The sequence below is a fragment of the Capra hircus genome, chromosome 2 (genome assembly GCF_001704415.2).
Source record: "Capra hircus breed San Clemente chromosome 2, ASM170441v1, whole genome shotgun sequence".
Taxonomy (NCBI): Eukaryota; Metazoa; Chordata; class Mammalia; order Artiodactyla; family Bovidae; genus Capra; species Capra hircus.
This window is the reverse complement of record NC_030809.1, coordinates 6679233-6703368: the sequence shown is the minus strand read 5'-3', so window position 1 is coordinate 6703368 and position 24136 is coordinate 6679233.

Genomic DNA, 24136 nt, shown 5'->3' with positions numbered 1-24136 from the left:
GAATCCTGCTCTGCCCTCAGGCAAGTCACTGGTCCTCTCTGAGCCGCCTTTTTCTCATCCGTGCAAGGGGGATGGTAATAATGTGCTCACTTCATTGGGTCGTTGGGAGGGTTAGATTAGAAGAGTGTGTGGCACGTGGCTAGCACATTGGAAGAGTTGCCTTTTGTTTGCTGGCCTCTTGTACGGCATTCTGCAGTGACTGCCTCGCCTACCAGCAGTACCGCTTTTATAACAACTGTGGGTTCTGGAGCTGGCCACCTGGGCTCAGCTACTTGCTAGCAGGGTGGTCTAGAGCTTAGCGGGAGACTTAAGGTGAGGCTCGTGAAGTTAAGCCTCGGGTCTCTCACTTGCATGGCCTTGTACCTTATTTTATGTTCATAACTTTCTATTCTTTTTCTTAAAGGGATCCCCCAATGTTGTGTAAGAGCTACTGACAGACAGCCTGCAAAACATGCATCAGCCTCTGTGTGTCTAATGCATTTGGCCTCTCCATGTACCTCGATTTTCTCATTTCTTAAGTAGGGAGGGTGTTATTAAATGAATGAATAGGTGTAGAATGCTTTGAAAACACCTGGCACGTAGTAAATGGCCTCTTAAGTGAGTCTCCAGCTAGTGAATAAGCTAAGTGCTAGTCCACGTGCTAAATGCTTTACCCTGGTCGTGTTATTTAATGATGTTTAATCTTCACAGCAACCACTCCCATTTTACAGATGAGAAAACAGAGGCTCAGAGAAATGAGATCACAGAGCTGGGAAGCTAGGCGGTTCTGGCTTGAGAGCCTTGCCCCTAACCACTGCCCCTACTACCCCCCGGTTTAGGATGGGCCCCTGTCCCCTGGCGGCTGAACCCGGAGGATCCGGGTCAAACCTCAGGCAAGCACTGTCTGCCAGGCTCCAGTCACCCAGAGGAGGGAGACAAGCCCCCCCCCAAGTCCAGCTGGGCCGTGCCACACCTAGCACTCTCGTCCTGCCTGCCCCCTAGAACTTCCTCCAGAGCTCCCGTCACCAGGCCCTGGCCCAGGTGGGGCAGGGGCCAACGGGTGACAATGACCGATTTAGAAAGTAAAGTTGCTTCTCAAACAAATAAGAAAGAAGAGGAAAGAAAGAAATGGCCTGCCCGCTTCCTGCCCCACTCTCTCTCCCAGCACCTGGGGCCCAGCTGCAGGGTTTTCACTGCTTGTTTGTTCATCCTGCCTTGAGGAGCCTCTTCTTAAAGCCCCAGGCTCCCTCCCGCTGGGCTGCGGGATGATTGTGGAGCCCGTGGAAATAAGCACCCTCTGTGATTGTCGCATTGTTGTCGTCTTGGGTATTGTTTGGGATGACAATACTGATAATCACAACAATCTGGGTTTCCTGCAGTTGGGAGAAGTGGGGGATTACCAGCTTGGCTGTGGGAGCTGCCATCCTGGTTCTGAGACGTCTGAGGTGTGACGGCCTGGCCAGGTTATCCCTTCTCTCTGGGCCTGAGTTGCCTTGTCTGTAAAGTGGGGGTGAGGTTGTGGTGAGGGTCGGGTGAGTAGGGTAGACATAGGCATGCCCCAGTGGGGGTGGCAGCTACCCAGTCAACTACTGTGCAAGCCGGGGTCACGCAGGAGCGCAATTCTAAGAGCCTCTGCAGGTGGGGGTGGAAAGCTTGGTGGACTTGGAGGTAGAATAATCCTGAAGCCCTTGGTATGTTCTAGCCGATGTTTTACATGCTTTGGAGAGAATGATCATTTCATCCTCACCGAAACCAAATGAAGTAGGTGGCCACTAGGTCGTTCCTATTTCACAGGTGTGGAAACTTAGGTGCAGAAAAATGGCTTGCCGGAGGTCAGCACTTCTGGTAGGTGTAGATGAACTTAGCCTGTCTGGGTCTGGAGTCAGTGTTCGGAGCTGCAGGCACTGGCTTGGGGCCAGGTCTGGCTCTGAAAGTGATTTGCTGTGTAACAGTGGACAAGTCCTTTCCCTTCTCAGCCTCCTTTCTTGATCTGCAAAGTGAGCAGCCCATAATACCTGTCTGTAGAGTCGGACGTGACTGAACGTGCACGCACGCACACACAGGTATCAAAATCCTCGGGAAGACTTGTGGCCAGATTTAGTGACCAGGTAGAGAAAGACAAGGACTGGATATACCAGGGGCCCAGGAAGCCATGGCTGTCACTGCCATCATTATTATTAGTTTTAGAGTCACAGACGAGAGCCAGCCTAGAGGATGCTGAGGGCCCGGCCCAGCTCTGAAAATCTAAATCCTGTGGTTGCAGCTGGGGGAGTGACTCCAGGAGGCACCTGGTAAGAGGTGGCTCCACCCGTTGGGGCTAATGGGGCTAAAAAAAAATCCCTGAGGCGCCACCATGCAATTTGCCAGTCGCCTGCCCCTATTAAAGGCAAACTCTCCCACCCTGCTTCTCCGCCCCACCCCTACTTCCCGTGAGCTGTGTGGCTCCAGAGAAGTCACTTGGCCTCTCTGAGACAGGAAAAGGACATGACCTACATTAGAGATGCTGTAGATAAAATGCATAGCCTAGCTCCTGACATGAAGTCATCAAGAGGCAAGGAGAACCAGAATTTTGAGGCCGACCTATGTCCCAGTGCTCCCTGGGCACGTTTCTTGGACTCTGAGCCTGGAAAAGAGGTTCGCACAGCAGCCAACACACAGCAGTTGCTTAACTAACAATTGTGGTTGGCTGTGACCATTTCTTATACTTTCCAAAGATGTCCAGAGCCCCTCAAAGATCCTGGGGATTCTAACGTTCACTCTAGTGCTCAATTTCCCTGTCCCTCCAGAATGTCCTCTGCCCGTCTCCATCTGTTCTGTGCTTGGTAGGTGACCTTGGTGGGTGACATCAATGGGCTTTGTCCTCTGGCATCTGGTGGGGTGGGGCAGGAGGCAGAGGCAGGTGGAGGGTGACAATCTATTTATTGCCCCAGCCCCTTCCTGCAGGGCACCCACAGGCTGCCCGCGTCCCTCACCCAGAGTCTGCAGCTCCCGTCAGCAGCCCCAGGTGCACAACTGTGGCTCTGGGTCCAGGTACCCTCTCCCTCCCCACCCTTCAGGCTATGAGTGATAACAGCTCTCCATGGTTGCCAGCCCTGGGAGATTTGTCCCTCCTAGTCTCCCTAAATCCTGCCCACATCTTTGTCATAGACCCTTGATTAAATTATCTTCAAATTACTCAATTTGAATGTACCATCTGTTTCCTGCCAGGGCCCTGATCATGTGTGACGTGTACCCTGATATATTCATCTAGGACTCCAGGTATGGTCGAATAATAAACATTCACACAGCTTTCACAGTCAGGTATTTATCCACTCAATTAATTTTTGCTGAGATCTGCCGTGTCCCAGGCTCTTGTGTATGGAGCCGGGGGCAGAGGTGACCAAGACAAGAGTCCCTGACCTCAGAGAACTCATGGACTAGTCAGGGAGACAGATGCCTTAAGAACAACAATATTTGCTGAAAGCTGTGACAGAGGCATGGGCGAACACTGTGGCCAGGCAGAAGGAAGCCATCACGCTCGGAGAGGCTGCACAGCGGAAGGACTTTTGAGCATTGTCTTTGAAAAAAAAAAAAGTAATAACATTTTATTTAGCCCAGTGTTTCAAAATATCAACAAATGATATTATCAAGTAAAACTGATGGAAAAATTCCAGAGGTTTTTATATCTTTTTTGAAGTCTTCCAAATCTGGTGTGTGTTTTGCACTTATGGTGCATCTTAGTTCATCCTGATCCCATTTCAGGGTTCCGTAGCCTCTAGCGTGGAGCAGCATCTCCTTCGATTCTCACAACAGCTCCGGGAGCTCAGCAGGCCTTTTGCTCCCACTTTGAAGTTGAGGAAGCAGAGACTCAGGGGAGTATCTTGCCCAGGGTCACAATTACTCCATGATGGGGGCAGGCTAGAACCTACAGCTATATGATTCCAAAGCCTGTCTTCCTCTGGACCAACCCCTTCTTGCCAGAGTGAAGCAGCTGACAAGGGCTAAAGTCAAAACTTTAACTGAAGTCCTCTGACCCCAAATCCTGCAGTGTTTCTACCTCGGCTGATTCCAGGGGACAGATTAAGGGAAGGTTGTTGTCGTTCAGTTGCCAAGTCGCGCCTGACTCTTTGTGACCCTGTGGACTGTAGCCCGCCAGGTCCCCCATTCCTTCACCATCTCCCGGAGTTCGCAGATAAGGGAAGGTAATAAGAGAAGGTAATAACCTTCCAAAATGGGTTCCAACCCCTGTTCTTCTAGGATCTTGAGACAGCATGGGGGTAGGGTGATGGCAGAGGAGCTCTGAGGACTTCTGACTAGGTTGCTAAATTCTCTTTTGGGAGGAGGGGGTGGTTAAGGGGTGGAAGGTGAGGGCTGCACGGGATGGTGGCAGCTAGACTAGGCAAGCTGGAAAGTGGCTGCAAGTGATCCTGGCATCTTTGCCCACGGCATGGTCCGCAGTTCCTTCTGAGCTTGAACGCAGGGCTATCCAGAAACGCTCACTCCCAGAGCCTAGAGTCGCAGTTGGTTCACAGTGAATTCATCACCATCGTTTTCACAATGATGCTTGGGAAATTATAAGGGGATGATAAAGGTAAGACATTTGGATGAGCGGCTTACCCCAGATTCTCGTGGGTAGATTCTTAGACCCACATTCATGCACTGAAGGGGGAAATCAGAGCCAGGGAAGAATGGCTGGAAGCAAGGGGAGTTCCCTGCACATCCAGGGTGTGTGTTTGTGATTCCAGAGATGTGTGATACTAAGAGTAATGTTCAGGAGTTGAGTATTCCTGACCTATTGATCACTCATCAATTATCCATCCACCCATAGAATCATCCATCCAGCCATCCCCTTGAGGTCCTGTATACCTGTCCATGCATCTGCCTCTCGGTTTGTTCTTTCCTTCGCCCGCCCTTCATTCATTCTGTCCCCTCTCCTGTCCCCTACCCTTCTATCACCATCAACTCTGGACCCAATCTCCTGCTGAATGCTCAACGGGCAACTGTGAGTAAAAGTCAAGCCTTCCTTCAGACCTGGTGAGTGGACAGCCCTTCGTCTAAGCAAGGGAGCAATTGTGGTGATGGAGAGGAGTTCGAGGAGCTTCGAAGAGGAAATGCCCAACTGTGAGTTTCTGCGAGTCAGGAAGGCTGCCTGAGGAAGGAACACCCAAGCTGGTCTTGAAAGAGGAACAGGGGCTTATGAAGGCCGAAGAAGGAAGCCTGGCTGATGAGATGGGCAGTGATGCGGGCTGGCCAGGGACACAAAGCACCCGCCACAGAATCTGGTGGGAGGGAATGGAGGAGCAGTGGCCTCGAGCCAAGGTCTCACCCCCGGCTCTCAGGGTCACAGCACAGAAGTCCATCGCAACTTTACTTGGCCTGGCCTTCTCTTAGCACAGGCTCTGCATGTCAGCCTCAGAAGACCCAGAAAGCATCCAAGATATCCTCCTAATTGCATCCGAGAAACTGACCTGCCAGAGTCACAGTGGACAGCCCGAGGCTCTAACTCCAGTACCTTCTGGGTTCTCTCCATTAGCGTCTAGACCCCAACTCCTCCACACTCAACAACCCTTGCAGCCCCTCAGGGCCTGGCATGGAGCTGGGCCCAGAACAAGGGCCCTTCCCCTACCCCCGATCCCTGTTTATCAATAATCAGATTGGTAGAGTTCACTCATGCTCTTTCCATTGTTCCATTTAATTCCCCGCAACAGTCCTGGGTTCAATCCCTGGGTCAGGAAGATTCTCTAGAGAAGGAAATGGCAATCCACTCCAGTACTCTTGCCTGGAAAGTCCCACGGACGGAGGAGCCTGGTAGGCTGCTACAGTCCATGGGGTCGCAAAGAGTCGGACACGACTGAGCGACTGAGCGACTTGACTCACCTACTCACTCGCTCAACAGTCCCGGGGGGCTGGAATTCCTTCTCTTTTTACAGATGGGGGGAGGGAAGGCTCAGAGAGGGCCAGGGGCTTGCCCAGAGTCGCACAGCTCAAACACAGCAGAGCTGCCATTCTGACTGCTGCCCTGCACCTGCTCCGGGGCACCAGGCGACTCCTCACGCAGGCTGGTCCCCTGTTGATGCTGTGCCGTTGAAGTCGGGGGCTGTGGACTGGTGGGGACAGAAACCAAACCCAGGTGAGGGCCTGGGTGGTGGGGGAAGGACCCTGGAGAGGAAACCTCGGAGCTTGTTTTCACCTGTAACCTGCTCTGCCCCGCCCAGCAATGGAAAATGTGTGTCAGAGGAAGCTGCAGGCTGGGGACGGGGTAGCTGTGCGTGGGCGACAGCTTGTGGAGGGCCACCTCGGGGGTAGGATGCGCCGGGGCCAGGAGGCGAGGTCGGGGGGTGCTGGAGTGGGTTCGGGTTCTGCCCCCGGCCCTCTGCCTTTTCCTCTCGGGGTTGCACTTTCTTTCTCCGCTGAGGAAAGGGAAGCGAGAACCGGGGTTGGGGGCACAGAGGGTGACGTGGAGGGAGTAACGAGAGGAAAGGCCCAAAGAGATGGTGTGTTGGCGCCAAGAGGGCAGCGGAAGGGGCTGAGTGGTGAGACTGAGGAGGCAAGGAGTCGCTCAAAGCCTCAGCTGGGGCCCCAGGGAAGTGTGGACAAGTTCTGAGCAAGGGAGTGGTGGGGACGAGTTTGCTCTAGGATACTCTCCTTTAAAGTGGTGATTGGGGCTGAAATGGACAAGAGTGAAATGCGATTTTTTTCAATGTTTTGCTAGTGTCTCAGGGCTACCGTGTTTGTGTAACACGGTAGCACAGATCAGGTGGCTTATGATCAGAGAAATGTCTTTTCTCACTGTTCCGCAGGTCAGAGGATGGATATTAAGGTGTCCCTGGGGCCATGTTGTCTGAGGCTCTGGGGAGAGAATCCTTCCTTCCTCTTCCTGCCTTCTAGTGGTGGCCATCAGTCCCTGGCATTCTGCGGTTTTCAGCTGCATTGTTAGAAACTCAGCCTCTGTCATCACGTGGCATTCTCCCTGTGTGTCTCTCTCCTCTTATTTGGGATCTTTGTTTCCCCAATGGGGGACTGAACCCAGGCCCCTGGCAGTAGAAGCCCAGAGTCCTAACCACTGTACCACCAGGGAATTCCCTACCCCCCTCTCTTCTTATAAAGATAGCGGTTACATGAGATTAAAGGCCTACCCTATTCCTGCATGACCTCGTCTTCTATTTGCAACAACTTAATCCCCAAGTAAGGTCACATTGTGAAGTGCTAAGTTTCACTCCTTCAATGTCTATCTTTTGGGGACACAATTCAACCCATTACAGATGTCGTTCAAGTGCTTATCCTGTAGATAAATCCCAAATTAAAAAAAACAACAACACTATGCAGATCGGATGTCCCGCTTTGAGACCTCAGCCTATCTGTCCCCCACACGAATACTCTGACCCAGTGAGTCCTGAATAAATGGTTGAGAAATAACAGACTTGTGGTCCCCCGAGGCCTTCAGGTCTTTGCTTAACAAGTTGGAGAAATAGAATAAAAGTCTCCAGAGAAGTCAAGCTGCCCTCTCTCCTGGATTCCTGCTGAGCAGCTGCTCCGCGGACCTAGGTTCCTCCTTCTCCTCCTGCCTGGGCACCAGGCTGGGGGAGACCCCTGCCCCTACACCCCCCCATGAAGGAGAGAGAGCAGGCGCCTGAGCCTCCGTCCTCCCTGGATTAGACAGAACTCTTCACCCTTCTCAATCCTCTCCCTCGCTTCCCCAACCCAGCAGGCTCAGGCTGCTTGGTTCACACAGGAGTCCATGCTGTCCCTGCTGCCTTCCCCCCTTGGTTCCTGCCTTTGCCTTAACCCCTGGGCCTATTGCCCTAGTCGTCAAACTGATTTCCCTGCTGCCAGCAGCCAATCAGGCCATCCTCTGCGCGAATCTGATGACTTCTGTCTCGCTGCCGTAAAATCTTAAATGGCTCCCTAGTGTTCTCAGAATAGTCAGGATCTCTCCGCCTACCATTCCAGGCCTTGTATAAGTGGCTCCCTGCATCACTCTCCAGCTTGTTTTTCACTCTCTCCCTTCATATGCTCCATCCTATCGGCAGTGGAGAATTTCTGTTGGAAGGGGGAGCAGTGGGGAAGCTTGTTGAGAAGTTGTCTTCGTAAGCAGGAACGCCTGGGCTTGGCTGTGCCGCTGTCTCTTCCGCATCTGCTGCTTGGCAGATGTTACTCCTTCTGCGCGGCATTCTCTCTCCACATCTCCACTTTCCAACACCTGATTCAAAGGGCATCTTCACCCTGATCACAGAACCAAAAGGGTATCTCCCTGCTCCAGATATAGAGCATTTGGGGTGAACTTCCTGCCCAAGCATATTCTCATCCACTTTGTCTTGACCAGAGGATGCACCTCCCTTCCCTTAGAGCCGGGTCCTAGTCCCAGGCCTGCAGCTGAATGGCAAGAACAGCAGGTGAGAAAAGTGCCGGAATGCTGGCCTGGCTGCTAATACCCTTTGCCAGCGGCTTGCTTGGTGACCTTGGGCAAGTCACTTTCCCTCTGTGGTCACAGTTTCCTCTCTGTTCGAATGGGGCGTGGGGCAAGACAGCCAAGCAGGGTGAAAGCATGAAGAAGCCTTTCCCTCAAGCCCAGGTCAGGCCAGACCTTGGTCCTGTGAACAAGAGCTTCTGGGGCCCTTTATTTTTATGTTGATTTGCATATATTTGCATAAGGGCTATAAGAGGCCCCCTACTACATTTTGTTCATAGAAAGAACTGAGACCTGCACACATAATTGATGTTTGGGGATGGAAAAGACTCACTTGCTCATGGTTTCATCCAAATCTTAGCAGTCAGAGTTGAGTAACTAACCCTCCAACCCCCTCTTTTTATAGATGAGTAACTGAGCTCAGAAAGGAAAAGTGATGAGACCAAGGTCACACAGCAAGTGAGGAGCAGCAGGCTCCTTCCCAGGCTTCCCACAGTATGCCAGGGGGTGGTACTAGGCACCTCAAATTTCTGACCACGCAGGGTGGAAGAAGGCGCAAGAGGGGGGTGAGTTTTCTCCTCAGGCCCTTCGCTGCACCCCAGAATAACAAAGCCTGCAGGCTCACAGCCTCCGCAACCACCACAGGAAACCAAATTGTAGTAGAAAGGCAGATGGGAGTGGAAAATCCTCTCAGAGATGTTAGATCGTTGCTTTCACCTGTTCTAAAAATAACCTGGCTTATTAGAGATTGATAGATGACAAGATAACCCACAAGTTCTTCCACTGAGGTCTCGGAGAGGAGAGAGAGTGACTCTGTTTGAACAGAGGGGGAGTTGGGAAGTGTTGCAGAGGGCTGATGTGCTGGCCGGGACCTCAGTGTTTAGGCAGTGTCAGTACAGGCCGGCTGCAGGGCAGGTACGATGCTGGGAGGGAGGCAGATGTGGACACTGCCTTCAAGGGATCTAGTCCCATGAGGGTGGGAGGCAGATGGCGAAAATGGACAAGTTAAATAATTGCACATTGGGTTAAGTGCTATGAGGGAATGAACACTGATGAGATGGAGACTAATAGGGGAGACCAGGGTAGGTAGGGAGGCTTCTGGGAGGAGGTGACTTTTTCTTTAACTTTTTAAAATATAATATGCTTTTATGGCTGCACCACGGGATCTTAGTTCCCCAAGCAAGGATCAAACCCACGCCCCTTGCCATGGAAGCTCAGAGTCCTAACCGCCAGGCTGCCAGGGAAGTCCCTGGAAAGAAGGGCCATTTAACACAGTCCCGGCAGTCTAGTGGTTGGGACTTTGCCTTCTAATGCAGGCGTGCAGGTTCCGTCCCTGAGCAAGGATCTGGGGTCCCGCATGCCTCTTGGCCAAAAAAATCAAAGCATAAAACAGAAGCAGTATTGTAACTAATTCAGTAAAGACTTTAAAAATGCTTCACATCAAAACAAAAAACAACTTAAAAATAAAAGTAAATGAATAAACTGAGACCTGGAGAATGAGAAGGAACCAGTCCAGCAAAGAATGGAGGGAATGGCATCTCAGGAGAGACAGTAGCATGCACAAAAGCCCAAAGGTGAGACAGAGCTCGGTGGTTCAAGAAGCTGGCAGGCCAGTGCCAGGGGAGAGAGGGAAGGGCTGTAGCCTTGCAGGAGCTTGGAAGGAGGCAGGCCCAGGCCTGTGCCAGCTTTGAGGACCTGCTGGGGCTTATGGATTAGATTCCAGGTCTGTGGGAAGCTCCTGAAACAAGGTTTTTAGCAGTGGACTCATGGGGTGTGGTTTGCCTTTGAAGAAGTTTGCTCGTGTCTGCTGCCTGGGGTAATGACGGAGGGGCTCGTGGCAAGAAGATCAGTTAGGCAATAATGGACATGGGATCCAGATAGGACTGCTGGTGGCCTGGACTAAGATGGGAAAGGAAACACAAAGAGAACTAGATGGATTCATGATATGTTTTGGAAATAAGCTTCCCAGAAGCTGCAGATGGATGGGGTCGGGGGTGGAGTGGAGGGAAGAGAGGAAGAGGGCCCTGGAAGGGATACCCAGCCCTCTGGCCCTAGCGCCTGGTGGGTGGCAGGGCCACTTCCTGAGGTGGGGAGACGTGCAGACAGAAGGGCAGGGGTGGGAACCCAGTTTGGGGCATGCTGGGCTTGAGGCGTCTGCAGATTGGCAGGAGGCGGCTCCAGAGGCCCTGGCAGTCTCAGGCCATTTGATGAAGACTGTCGGTCCTTCCATCACTGGACAAAGTCTGAACAGTGGACACTGGGGCACCAGGCAAAGCTCTGGTTTGTTTTGTAGCTTCAGCATCTAGCAAAGTGCCTTGCGCACAGGAGGTGCCCAAGGAGAAGTGGTGTGTGAATGGAGCTGGACTACTATGAATGGGTGAATTAACTCATGACATGATGTTCAGTTCAGTCGCTCAGTCATGTCCGACTCTGCGACCCCGTGAATCGCAGCACGCCAGGCCTCCCTGTCCATCACCAGCTCCTGGAGTTCACTCAAACTCATGTCCATCGAGTTGGTGATGCCATCCAGCCATCTCATCCTCTGTCATCCCCTTCTCCTCCTGCCCACAATCCCTCCCAGCATCAGGGTCTTTTCCAATGAGTCAACTCTTCGCATGAGGTGGCCAAAGTACTGGAGTTTCAGCTTTAGCATCATTCCTTCCAAAGAACACCCAGGGCTGATCTCCTTCAGAATGGACTGGTTGGATCTCCTTGCAGTCCAAGGGACTCTCAAGAGTCTTCTCCAACACCACAGTTCAAAAGCATCAATTCTTTGGCACTCAGCTTTCTTCACAGTCCAACTCTCACATCCATACATGACCACTGGAAAAACCACGACATGATGCTGCTACTGCTAACTCCCTTCAGTCGTGTCGGACTCTGTGCGACCCCATAGACGGCAGCCCACCAGGCTCCCCCGTCCCTGGGATTCTCCAGGCAAGAACACTGGAGTGGGTTGCCATTTCCTTCTCCAATGCAGGAAAGGGAAAATTCAAAGTGAAGTTGCTCAGTTGTGTCCAACTCTTCATGACCGATGGACTGCAGCCCCCCAGGCTCCTCTGTCCATGGGATTTTCCAGGCAAGAGTACTGGAGTGGGGTACCATTGCCTTCTCCGATGACATGATGAGTGCTTAATAAATATCTAAGCAATTCTTTGACTCCTCTTCTCTCACCCTGCTAGTCAAAGATTGCTACAGATGTGACTTTCTCCGTGTTTCTTTAACCAGACCCTCGTCATTTAACCGTATTTACAGCAACCTCTAACTGAATACCTACTATGTGTCAGGCACTGTGCTAGGCCCTTTAGAAGTATATTATTCTCATCGAACCTTCCCCCATTTGACTTCCTACAGCACTACTACACCAACCAGCTTGTGATCTCCCTGGCTTCAGGCTCCACCCTCCAACCTGTCCATCATACTTCATCCAGGGCTTGAGAAGAATCAAAATCTTATCTGTCCTCCTCTGCCTGAATCTTCAGTCATCTACAGGGTCAGGACCCATCCCCCTCCCACAGCTTACAGTCCCCTGAGTCCTAAGCCTGCATCATCCCCCACTGTGCCTCGTCTGGATCTCCACGTGCCCTTTCATGGAGCATCCAGTGCTGCCTCTTGCTTCCATGCCTTTGCTGGCATTGTGCCCTCCTTCAGGTCTTCCCTTCCTGGCTCATCCACACCGCTGAAGGCTCAGCTTTTCACACCGTCCTGCACTCCAGCACTAGCTGCGCTGGGACCTCCCTGGGCTACCTCCTCGCCACTCCGTGTTGACTTCATCAGCACCTCTACGTGATAACTTTTTTCAACTGCTAATCTTGCTTTTAACGTACAGGATCATTTCCAGCTTGTCAGGTCTGGTTATTCCTTAGTCACAACTGAACATGAATCGACTGGGCAGCTTTTCCTGACAGTCAGGGCAAGAGCAGGAGTCAGAGGAGCTGCTCTTCCTTTGGGTGAGCTTTCATGGGAATGAGTTGCTGTGTCCAGAGGATACGTACATGCCAGTAGAAAGGGGTTCGGGGCCCTCACCCCTTACAAATCCCAGCGCTTCATTCTCACCCGGGGCATTCCCATCTGGATCCTCCAGCTCTATTGGGATTCAGGGACTTCTTTGAGTTTTCTTGCTCCCACAGTGAGAACTGTGGGGAACTGAATCTTCATGTCTGGTTGAGGGTTCTCACTCCACTGGACAGGGGTCTGTCCTAGGTCAGCTCATGGCCCAGCCCAGCTGGCCTCTCAGACAACACAGTGTGGGCCAGCTCGTGCCGTTTTAGGGAGCTCAGTCTTAGGAAGCAAGAGCCCATCAGGGCCACAAAGAAATGCTTTTCCACTGCCTAGTGGGACCACGTGGCCACCAGCATCTCCAGCACCTTGGGGTTCAGGATCAACTCCAACTTTGTGCAAATGACCTTGGATGAACTGGTGATCTCTGATCCTGCGCTGTCCTGGACAGACAGACATGACCACATGGAGAACAGGCGCCTGACCAGCTGCTCACTCAGTATCACTGGCCCTTCTGCTTTGGTTACTGTGGTTCCGCTCAGGGACGGGGCTCCTGATATTCTGGGTGAAATGCAGTCCCCATAACTTTTACTTATTGAGACTCATACTTCGGCCCCCTGATGTGAAGAGCTGACTCATTGGAAAAGACCCTGATGCTGGGAAAAACTGAAGGCAAGAGGAGAAGGGGGTGACAGAGGATGAGGTGGTTGGGTGGCATCATCAACTCAATGCGCATGAGTCTGAGGAAACTCGGGGAGATAGTGATGGACAGGGAAGCCTGGGGTGCTGCAGTTCCTGGAGCCGCAATGGCTGAACAACAGCAAATGTGACAGGCGCTGTACTAAGAGCTTTACAAGTATTAAATGATTGAATCACCATAATAATCATACCAGGTGGGAAATTATTCTCCCCATGTTATAGATTTAAGAATTTGAGGCCAAGAGAGGATAAGTGATTTGCATGTAGCCACACAGCCAGTAAGTGGCGGGCCCCAGCAGGCTGACTCCAGAGCTGTACTCTGAGCTGTCTGGTTCAGATGCTTCGACCAATTGCCTGACGCCTATCTGTCAACTTGCCTGTCTCACTTAAAACTGAATCTCATTGCCCCTCATCTGCAATGCTAGCATGCAGTAGGTGTTCAACCAAGCCTTCCTGAGCAGGAGCCAATTGGTAACCTTCCTACTTTGGATAGGAGAGCCGGAGGGGAAGAAATGCTTTTCATTTTATGGCGTTTGGCAACCATCTATCTTCCATGATCACATTCATTTTTACAACACTGCTGGGTGTGGATTATTAGCCTCACCTGCCAAATGAGGAACGCTTGAGGCTCAGAGAGGCTACAGACTTTGTCTAAATCACGCAGCAAGGAGTTGGCAGGGCTGGACATAAACCCCAGTCTCCTGACCGAAAGCCTTTGCCCTCGTTCCATACCACACGTCAGAAATGGGGCCAGGGAAGACGTGGCTGAACCCAAACCCCATCCAAGGGGCATGGAGGCCCTGCTGAGTCAGGGGTCATTAATCACTCCCTCCCCTAGCATGGGGGGTGGTGGGGGGGGGGAAGGCTTTAGGGACAGAGGTCTGCTTCCGGTCCTCTCAGCCCTCAGGGTCTGCCGCTCTTTAGGGCAGGAAACTCTTCCTTGTCACAAAGCTCTAGCTTCCCCCTCTCCCTCCACCCCAGGCCACTCCCCTCCCTTGTCCCCCTCGAGGGTCCTGGTAAAAGCATCCGCTTGTCAGTGTAAATCTGCAGGGTTCAGACCAGCAGCTGGAGATGGATGGGCAGGAAGCAGTAACAATGGATGAAAGACCCTCTGTGCCCAGGTGGGTGGGGGAGGGAGAAGCAGGAAACAGAAGCCTCCCTCCTAGGAGGCCAGGAGCTGGCTGGCCGGAGGGCGGGAGGCCTGGGATGCCAGAACCTGCGGGGTTTATTTGGATTCCCCAAGGAGGCAAGCTGGGAGCCCTTCCCAAACATAGGCCCAGCTCATCTCCGTGGGGGTGCCAGGTCCCCGATGTGTGTGACAAGAATGTGGCTCTCAAGCATCACTGCTGGTCCCCTGGGCCTAGCACAGGGCCAGCCAGACTGTAGGGGCTTGTCAGTGGAATGAATTAATCTGGCACTACTATTAATAATAACTGAAGAGTTATACTTTTACCTTTCTTTTCTTTAAGAAAATGAAAAGGATATCCAATTATCGCTTTTCCCTCTTTGGAGATTTGGCACAAACTCTTCCTTCTGCCTGGTATGCTCTTCCCTCTGCTTTTTGCAAGGTCAGCGCCTTCTCCAAAAAGCTCTTCAATGAAGCCTCAGGACCAGTTTTGACCCCCCCCTCCCCGCAGCTAAGGTAACCCCCTTTAGCCCAGCACCCTGATAATTTCCTTCAGGGCACTTATTGTAATTAGAAATCTTCCCACTTAATACGTAGCCTTATTTTTTAATCCCCTGTCTCTCTCACCAGAACACAAGCTCCCAAAGGGCTTTTTATTCATGATTGTATCCCCAGGGCTGGGTACTTAGAAGATGCTCCATAAACAGTTGGTAAATAGATAAAGAGATGAACAACTGAATCCCTGCAATCATGTCATTCACACCCCATACTCTACAATCTGCTTCCTTGAAGAGAACAAAAGAGTCTTGCTCTTGCATAGAGGATTGTAAAGCCCCAAGCCACAGCGAGTGGCTAGTTCCCAGGTCCATCAGTTTAAGATCACTGGGCTTTGCTTCCCCCACAGCAGTTGTATCCGAGTGTGCACAGGGGTGGGGGAGAAAGGCTCTACATGGGGAATGCCCACTGTCGGCTGCTGTGGATACTGGGGTGGACAGGGCTGGTTCCAGCCAACCCACCCATTTCAAAGATGGGAACATCAAGGCCTGGAAATGCCAAGGGCACACATGCACACATCAATCCAGAACTTTGTGAGCAGAGAAAGCAATAGAGTTGTAGGTATGTTGAGTTCTGAGATGTGTTCATTCATTGAACAGATATTTATTGAGCTCCTTGAGTTCTTTGGACTGCAAGGAGATCCAACCAGTCCATTCTGAAGGAGATCAACCCTGGGATTTCTTTGGAAGGAGTGATGCTAAAGCTGAAACTCCAGTACTTTGGCCACCTCATGCGAAGAGTTGACTCATTGGAAAAGACTCTGATGCTGGGAGGGATTGTGGGCAGGAGGAGAAGGGGATGACAGAGGATGAGATGGCTGGATGGCATCACGGACTCAATGGACATGAGTTTGAGTGAACTCCAGGAGCTGGTGATGGACAGGGAGGCCTGGCGTGCTGCGATTCATGGGGTTGCAAAGAGTCGGACATGACTGAGCGACTGAACTGAACTGAACTGATTATGTATCTGACACCGTGCTAGGAACTGAGGAGTGGGCAACGACTAAAGACTGTAGGACTCGATTAAGTTAAAAGGCCCAGCCCACTCAACATGGAGCTACCTCAATGACCCCAAAGCAAGTCCTACTAGGCCAAGTGCAAGAGCTAGATGTAAAGGACTTCCCTGGAGGCCCAGTGGTTAAGACTCCGTGCTTCCAATGCCAGGAGAATGTGTTCAATCCCTGCTCAGGGAACTAAGATCCCACATGCCATGTGGTGCAGACAAAAAAATATAAAAATTAAATAAAATAAGGGAGAGAGAAAGAGCTGGGTGGGGGACAGGGAAGAACTCTAGAGTCTCAGGAGGCAGAGAGAAGGAGGGTTGATCTGGGGCTGAACAGGGAGAATCTGAAACAAAGGAAATGCTGACCGACTAAGGAGCCAGCTTGGCCAGGAGCTGACCCTCTCCGGCGTCTGCTGTCGCCAGCTGGGTTGGGATGATGCCCAGAAATGCAGTGCCTTCACATGAAGCAGTTTGTGCTCTCAACCGTGTGGGACCCAATCAGGAGGGAAGGCCAGTCGTTCACTCCGGAGACTCCTATCTTAACATAAGATTCACCAGACCCTGTCCTCAGCCTGGGAGTTACTGAGCTGAAGGAGACATAGGCCCATCCCTAGTGATAGGCCCTTCCAATCCCAAGGTCCTGGCCACCTCAAGGCAGCACAGGTCAGCACGTGTGTCCTCCCGACTTCCTCTTCTGCCTACGCCAGCAAAATTGGGGATGATTAAGAACTTTGGGGCTTCCCTGTGGCTCAGATGGTAAAGTGTCTGCCTACAATGTGGGAGACCCGGGTTCGATCCCTGGGTTGGGAAGATCCTCTGGAGAAAGAAATGGCAACCCACTCCAGTACTCTTGCCTGGAAAATCCCATGGACGGAGGAGCCTGGTAGGCTACAATCCATGGGGTCGCAAAGAGTCGGACACGACTGAGAGACTAAACTTTCAAACTTTCAAGAACTTTGGGAGACCTGGCAGACCTGGGACTAGACTCAGCTCCGCTTCTAGAACAAGCGACTTAAGGTCGCTGGACCTCAGTTTCCTCATCTGTAAAATGGGGATAACAGTACCAGCCTGTGCGGCACTGTAAAATTTTGATGAAATCAACTACAAAGCTCTTGGTTTACAAGTGCTTAAGAAATGGTAAGCCAAAAGCAGGCTCCTCTTTTCAGTAGAAATTCTGTGCACTCAGATAGCCTGTGGCCTGTCGTCGCAGTTAGCACTTTTCACCACCTAACAAGCTCTAGGCATGCACTGGGTCAGTCGGTTGTGCAACAAACATGTATGGAGGGCTGGCTCTGTGCCTGGCCCAGCACCTGGCCCCGAGGGAGCAAATGTGACTGAGAGTGAGCACCAGCCCTGACCCAGGAGCTGCCAGCTATCCAGGGAAGAGGATCACATACAGTAATCCACTCGTAACACAATATGGCCCTTGTTGTTATAGATTCCATCCAAGGCTCAGTAGACAATTTTCTCAGGCGGCCTCCTTTACACCTGACAGTGGTCCTTTACAAGGCACATGATGTTATGCCCATTTCACTGATGAGCAAACTGAGGCTTGGAGAGGCTGTTTCACCTGCTCAGGGTCACATAAACTTGGACTGTCAGTCTATCTGCAGAATTCTTGTTCTGTTTCCTCGCAAGCATCGGGCACACAGCAAATCCTGTGTCTGCAAAGTCCCATACAAATGCTGGCCCAGTCAGTCAGTGAACACGCACTGCGTCCTTGCCAGCTGCCGAGCCCTGTCCTAGGTACGCTGGGAGTTGAGAGGAACAGGACTGGGTCCCTGCCTCCACCTCCAGCAAGCAAAGAGGCTAATGTGGGGCGTGCTGGGGCTCTGGCCCCTTGTCTTCCTGGTGACACTGCTAGGGGGCTCTTTGGCACAGGTTCTGCTTCCCCCCCCAATTAATGTGCTCATAGCACTGCTGCGAAAGGCTGAGGGAGGGAGGCTGTGACAGCGTCAGGCCCCCAGGGCCACCATGTCCGCTCAGCCCGGCTCTGACTCACCACCCACACCTGCCACTGGCTTCAGGCAGCCGTGTGGCTGGAAATAGACCCGGGGAGAAGAGCAGGAGCTGGGGGGGAGGGGGGAGGGGGACGGGGGAGGGGGAGGGGGAAGGGAGGGGGAAGGGGAAGGGAGTGGGGAGGGGGAAGGGAGGGGGTGATGAGGCCAGGAGGGAAGGGAGCTGGGAGGTAGCACCTGCAGATGAGGCTGTCATTTCCACTCTCCCCGCCAGGAAGCAGAGAAATGTCATCGGATAGAGCCCACCCAAAAGAGCCAGACTTAAGTATGTTCCTGGGGGGTTGAAGACTCCCAGCCTACCTGGGAGGCTGCCCTGGGAACAGTGAGGATTCCACAATGTTCGGTGGTTATGGGCACTTGCTGTGTGCCAGGCATTGCCCTAAGTAACTCTTTGCATGTCTTAGTGATCTCTGAACTCTCACGGCTCCCCAGGAGGTTGTACTGTGATTAAGCCCATATTGCAGATGAGGAACTCGAGAATCAAGAAGAAAAGTAACTTGCCTAAAAACCACACAGCCCCTGGACTTGGCCACATGGACCCTCCTTAAGCTCCCCCCCATCAATCCCAGCTCAGATGGCTATTCTCGGTCACACGTGCCAGCTCTTTGGCCATCTGTCCTGCCTGTATCTCCTCCCTTCTTTGCCAAGGTAAGGTCTCCCTTCTTACTGCTCTGGTAGGCAGAAATTAAACCACTTTCCTGGTGGTCCAGTGGCTAAGACTTTGCGCTTCCCCTGCAGGGGGCACAGGTCCAATCCCTGGTCCAGGAAGTTTGGCATGCCTTGCAGTGCAAGCAAAACACAAAACCACCCCACAATCCTCCTGTCTTGCCTCCCTGTCTCAGTTCTGCTCAGCTTCCAGCGGGAGCTGATCACCTTGCCCTCCCAACCCCTCGGTCCCCTCCCCCATCCGGTCTAAAACCCGCCTTGGCTCCCGTGACCCTCCAGATAGAGTGTTTCAAGGACTTCTGGAAGCCGAGCCCTGCCCACGTCTCCAGCTTTATAGCTCATTGATCTTTGCTTGGGCAAGTCAGGGCACCTCGCGGGGCTCTCTCCTGGCAGGCTGATAACAGCTCTGTGCGGTGAGGAGTGAAGGAGATGATGCATAAAGAGTGCCTAGGAGGGCACTTGGTGCACGGTTGGTATTTAGTAAACTTCCCTGTCCCAGCACCAGCTCTTAGTCAGAGTCACTGGTGAGTGAAACCGTCTCCGCTTTCAGCCAGCCTGGGGTCAAGGGCTTTGTGGTGGGCCAGCCAAGGGCTATTAGCACCACTGGAGTCCACCAGTTTAAGAAATTCTGAAAGGCTTCAGGGCAGCAGTAGTTGGAATAAGGGTAGGGGCGGGAAGGTAAAGGAGCTGTTGATGAGAATGTAAAATGGTCCAACCACTGTGGAAAACAGTGTAGTGATTCGTCAAAAGATTAAAAATGGATTTGCCGTATGATCCAGCAATTCTGCTTCTGGCTATATACCCAAAAGAATTGGAAGCAGGATCTCCAAGAAATATTTGTGTACCCATGTTCATAGGAGCATTATTCATAATAACTAAACATGGAAGCAACTCAACTGTCCAGCTATGGGTGAATAGACAAACAAAATATGGTCTAAAGGAATACTATTTAGTCTCCAATAGAAAGGCATTTCCGACACAATGCTACAGCATGGAGGAACCCTGAGGGCATACGTGAAATAAACCAGTCACAGAAAGACAAATAACCATATGACCCACTTACACAAGGAACTTAGAGGAGCCAACCAAATTCATAGACTCGGAAAGTAGAATGGTGGTTGCCCAGGGCCTGGGATGAGGGGGAGTCATTGTTCAATGGGTCCAGAGTTTCAGTATTACAAGATGAAAAGAGTTCTGGAGACAGAAGGTGGTGAGCATAGCACACTGTGAATCTAGTTAATGCCATACTTAAAAATGGTTAAGATGGTAAATTGTGTGTTTTACTACGATAAAAAAAATTGCGGGGGGAAAGGGCAAAGGAAGCCAACTTTCATAATAGGATCTTTTTTATCTTCAGCACAACCTGGAAGTTAGATATGCACGCCCCAAGTTGCTGCAGTCGTGTCTGACTCTTTGCGACCCCATGGACTGGAACCCACAAGGCTCCTCTGTCCATGGGATTCTCTAGGCAAGAATACTGGAGTGGGTTGCCATGCCCTCCTCCAGGGGATCTTCCCGACCGGAGTCTCTGTGTCCCCTGCATTGGCAGGTGGGTTCTTCACCGCTAGCGCCACCTGGGAAGCCCAGATGTTAGATATCCCCACGCTATAGGAAGGAAAAGGGAGGTAAGGAAGGGGAAGGTTCACCAGGTGTCAGGGAGAGAGCTGGATCTTCAGGCCCTGACGCCCACACTCTTGCTTGTCTGCCCCCAGTGCCTGGGGGATGGACAGCACGGCAGGCCGTAGGAGATGAGGTCCTGGGGTGGGAGCTGGGGGGTGGGGAATAAAGCGCTTGGTGGAGGCCTAAGGCAGGACTGGTTCCAGCTCTCCCGGCCAGTGTGCTTGCAGTGAGTGGAGGTGAATAGCTGGGGTGAGATCATCTGTGACCAGCAGAGACACCTGGACTTGAGCCTTCTCCCTTCGCCCCATTTCCCAGATGAGAAAACTGAGGAGCTGTGCCTCGCCCAGGCCTCTGTGATGCAGTGGGCAGGTGGCCTGCGGGAGGGGAGGCGGAGGGAAGGAAGGAGATGCAGGTTAAGCAGCAGCTGCCTCCTCTGCCCGCTTGCCCGCCTGCCGCTGGCTCCTCCCAGGACAACGCCCCCACCCCGGGGTTTGGCCTGGTCCCCTGACTTACAGGTGGGAGTGACTCAGGCCCCGGGGCCCCGCTCTGGTGGCCCTGGCCCCTGGGCCACAGCGGAGCTCTGGGCCTCTCAGCTGTGATGTCAGGGCCCTTCCTTCCTCCCACATCTGCTTGAAAAGGTCACCTATTTTAAACTCTTTCTCACCCCACCCTGTCCCTCCCCGCGCCCCCCCACCAAACCCCCCAAAGAGGATGAATTTTTCTAACCTGTGTCAACAGTTCAGTTCAGTATCCTAACAGCTCTCTCTTCTGGTGCCCACCTTCAGGGCCTCCACCAGAAAACCCCAGCCCCGGCAGACTCCCCCAAGTTGCAGGAAGCCACCGTAGCTGCTTTTCACTTGATAAAGTATTCCCGAGCAGGCTTCTCTGGTGGCTTAGGAGTTGAGAATCCACCTGCCAATGCAGGAGACACGGGTTTGATCCCTGGTCCAGGAAGATCTCTCATGCAGCGAGGCAGCTGAGCCTCTCTGTCACCACTACTGAGCCCGTGCTCTTGAGCCTGGCAGCCTCAGCTACTGAAGCCTGCGTGTCGCAGAGCCCGTGCTCCGCAACAGAAGCCACTGCAGTGAGAAGTCAGTCCACCGCAACTAGAGAGTAGCCCCCTCCTGCTGAAACTGGAGAAAGCCGGTGCAGCCATGAAGAACCAGCACAGCCAAAAATAAATAAATAAAATTATTTTTAAAAAATCCCCGAGCCTCTGCTGCACGCCAAGCTCTGTCCTCGGGCCCCAAGAATAGATCCCTGCCTTCCTGGAGCTTACATTTTAATGGAGGCAGACAGACAACAAATGGATGAGTCAACAAATTTAGTAACAGGATAATTTCTAATGGTGACCGGTGCTCTAAAGAAAATAAAACAGGCTGAGAAGTTAGTGTCTTGAGCAGCTACTTCATACGGAGTAATCAAGGAAAGCTTCTCTGAGGAGGTGACAGATTTGGGAAAGAGCATGCCAACGAGAGAGAACAGCAAGTGCAAAGGCCTTCAGGGGGGACATGGAAAGGTATGTTAAAGCGGGGGTTCTCTACGTGGGTCCCCAACCAGCAGCATCATTGGGGAACCAGTTAGAAGTGTAGGTTCTCAGGACCCACCCCAGACCTACCAAAAAACCTATAAGGGCAGGCTGAGTTTTTAGCAAAGTCCTCCAGGTGATTTTTTTTTTTAAGAGAAAGTAAGTAAGTAAGTAAAGTCACTCAGTCGTGTCCGACTCTTTGTGACCCCGTGGACTGCAGCCCACCAGGCTCCTCAGTCCATGGGATTCTCCAGGCAAGAACACTGGAGTGGGTTGCCATTTCCTTCTCCAGGGGATCTTCCCGACCCAGGGATCGAACCTGGGTCTCCCGCATTGGAGGCAGACGCTTTAACCTCTGAGCTATGTATTTTTATTTAATTTTATTGTGTTTTTTTTTTGGCCACCCCGGCAGCACATGAGATCTCAGTTTCCCAAACCAAGGATTGAACCTGTGCCCTTCGCAGTAGAAGGGCTGAGTCTTAACCAGTGAACTGCCAGGGAGAACCCCCTCCAGGTGATTTCGATGCACCTTAAAGTTTGAAGTTCATCGCACTGATGCTCAGGAAGTAAGCCGTGTGGCTGAAGTGTGGTGATGGGGAGAGGGGTGCCCCTGATCCTCAGTTTAACCCAGCCCATCCATTCACTGCCCTGATTCCTCCTGGCCTCACCATCCTGGCCCACCAAGGCAAAGCTGAAAGTCCTTCCAAGGCTCTCTGTTACCCTCTGGATTAAATGGAAACCTCTCAGCCGGGCTTAGGAGGTTGCTTACTATCTGCCCTCAACCACCTCTCCAACCTCATCCATCAACCTTCTCCCTCTCAAATCTTAATGCTCTTAAATATAGATGTGCCTCCACTCCTCCAAACATACTGTTCCCTTTGTCTGGAATCCTGTTTCTCTACTTCTTCATCTGGCTAACTTTCATCCCTCCTTCAAGCCCCAACTCAGGATTCACCTCCTTCAGGAAGCCCTCCCTGATTGTCTAGTCAATGTTCGGAAACCCACCTCTCTGCTTCCACACCAACCAGCCCCCATGCTTCCCCATCATTGTGTTTATCACATAGGTTTGACATTATCTAGGGGAAGAAAGGTTGGTTTTTATTTTTATTTCCAGTTTTATTGAGATATAGTAGGCATATAACATTTTATTTGTTTCAGGTGTACAACCTAATGATTCGTATATGTATATACTGTGGAATGATTACCACAGTAAGTTCTTTTTTCCCTTTGGCCACGCTGAGAGGTATATGGGATCTTAGTTCCCCAACCAGGGATCCAACCCAAGCCCCTTGCATTGGAAGCTTGGAGTCTTAACCCCTGGACACCAGGGAAATACCCCTACAGTAAGTTTAGTCAACATGCATCACCTCATGTAGTTACAATTTTCTTTTTTTGTGTGTGATGGGAACTTTTAAGAACTGCTTACTCTCCAAACAACTTTCAAATATACAGTACAGTAAATTTCAGCCACCAATTGCACATAACATCCCAAGAATTTCTTGAAGTTTGTACCTTTTGACGCTCTTTATCCAATTTCCCCCATCTTCGCGCTGTTTTTTAAATGAATATTTTTCTATTTAATTACACAGATAATGTGCATCCCTGGTGGCTTAGACAGTAAAGAATCTGCCTCCAGTGCAGGAAACCTGTGTTCTGTCTCTGGGTGGGGAAGATCCCCTGGAGAGGGAATGGCTACCAGTTCTGGTATTCTTGCTTGGAGAATTCCATGGACAGAGGAGCCTGGTGGGCTACAGTCCATGGGGTCGCAAGGACGTGACTGAGCGACTAACACTCCCACTTTCGCACAGGTAACACGTGAACATGTACTTACTATGAAATTTTCAAACGTATAGATACAGTAAAAGACCTCCCATGGCTGCCCATTTGCTGTCTGCTCATTCAGACATTTTTGGGTGCATTACGAGCGTGCACATAGGTGTACAGAAGTTTCAGTTTCATTTGACTTTTTTTTTCGTTCATAAAGTGAAAGTGTTAGTCCCTCAGTTGTGTCTGAGTCATTTCGACCCCATGGACTGTGGCCCACCAGGCTCCTCTGTCCATGGGATTCTCTGAGCAAGAATACCGGAGTGGGTTGCCATTCCCTTCACCGGGGGATCTTCCCAACCCAGGGATCGAACCTGGGTCTCCTGCATTGCAGGCAGTTATAAACGGAATCATATGAGTACGAATTGTCCCATAACTTGTCTTCCTTACTTAACAATGTCTTGGAGGCCATCCATGTTAGAGCACAGAGACCTACCCTTACTGTTTTTAACTGCCGTATAATAACCCCAAATACTACCATACTGTGTATTTCAGCCATTCCCTAAACGTATTAATCATGTTTTAAATTTTCTGTATTTTGTGATGCTTTCACATCCTAGGGCCTTAATAGGTAGTAAACACAGTGAACAACTTGCCTAAGAACATACCTGTCACACAAAACCAACCCCTATTTAAAACCCATATCCCCAACCACCTCCTCTATCCAAGTCTCACACACCAAGTCAATATTTTCCCTGCCCTAACTCACCCCAGGGCCAGGTACTGGATACCCA